Genomic DNA, 1,194 nt, shown 5'->3' with positions numbered 1-1,194 from the left:
TTGGATGTGGGCTTTGTGACCATGGTCTTAAAGTGCTCAATTGAAATGTCAAACATCAGCTATGCTTGGAAAGAGCTTAAAGAGCAGCTGGGCGAAGAGATTGATTCCAAAGTGAAGGGGATGGTCTTCCTCAAAGGAAAGATGGGTGTATGCTTTGATGTTCCTACTGCAGCAGTAACAGAAATACAGGAAAAATGGCATGACTCTCGGCGCTGGCAGCTTTCTGTGGCCACCGAGCAGCCTGAGCTGGAGGGACCTCGGGAAGGATTTCGAGGCTCTAGGGGACCAAGGGAAGGCGGTCGAGGCTACCAGGGGCAGCAGGATGGCAGCAGAGGCTTCAGAGGACGGCGGGACGGGAGCAGAGGAGGCAGCTTCAGGGGACAGCGATCTGGAAGCAGCAACAGAAACAACCGATCCCAAAACAGAGGCCAGAAGTGGAGTTTTGGTAAAGCCTTTGGTTAGTAAGGACAGGATGGGCAGCGTGGAACTGAACTGTTTTTATACAGTTGAAAGCACTTTGTGCTTCTCTTTGGCCACTTGCCTCAGTCCTAATTTCTCCAGGGAGACCATGCTTTATCCACATGGTTTCATCAGATCATTATAATTTGTAACTTTGTTACTATTTTTGTATCAGGATATATCCTTTCAAAAAGGTGTATGGATTCTCTATATTGTAATAAATTATCTGTATTACAGGAAAAAAAACATGCATGTGCGTATATCAGTTCATGTCACAATTCTTATTTTTAGGACATATACTTAGTAGCAGGATACCTCGTAATGAGATCAAATAATATTCAGTTTTCAGCCTTTTAAGGAAGCATAAAGGCATAAATTCTTTTTTGGTCTTCCTTATTGTTTGTATTTCACGTGCTTAGAAGGCTATTGAAAATACCATGGCTAGACTTGTATACCAATGTTCATAGCATTTTTCACCATCACAAAAACATGAAAACAGCCCAGATGTCCAACCATAATCAAATGGATTGAGAAATTATGGTATATTCACACAGTGGAATACTACACAGCACACAGGAGCAAAATGATCTTATAAATTACTACCTAACTTGGGAGGGACTGGAGAGCCTTATGCTAAGTGAACTAAATCAGTCCTGTGTTGTTTGTTGTTGTTATGTGCCGTCGTCAAGTCGCTTGCGACTCATAGCGACCCTATGTACAACAGCCCTAAACTCT

General features: G+C 42.9%; 1 pseudogene; it reads left to right on the top strand.

The window, feature by feature from the left end:
* Positions 1 to 21: 21 nt before the first annotated feature.
* LOC102873129 lies at positions 22 to 462 on the top strand (annotated as a pseudogene).
* Positions 463 to 1,194: the final 732 nt, after the last annotated feature.

The sequence above is a fragment of the Elephantulus edwardii genome, unplaced genomic scaffold (assembly GCF_000299155.1).
Source record: "Elephantulus edwardii isolate Elephantulus edwardi_28Jun2011 unplaced genomic scaffold, EleEdw1.0 scaffold00119, whole genome shotgun sequence".
NCBI lineage: Eukaryota > Metazoa > Chordata > Mammalia > Macroscelidea > Macroscelididae > Elephantulus > Elephantulus edwardii.
Note: the sequence above shows the minus strand (reverse complement) of the source record. Positions and strands in the feature narration are given on the sequence as shown.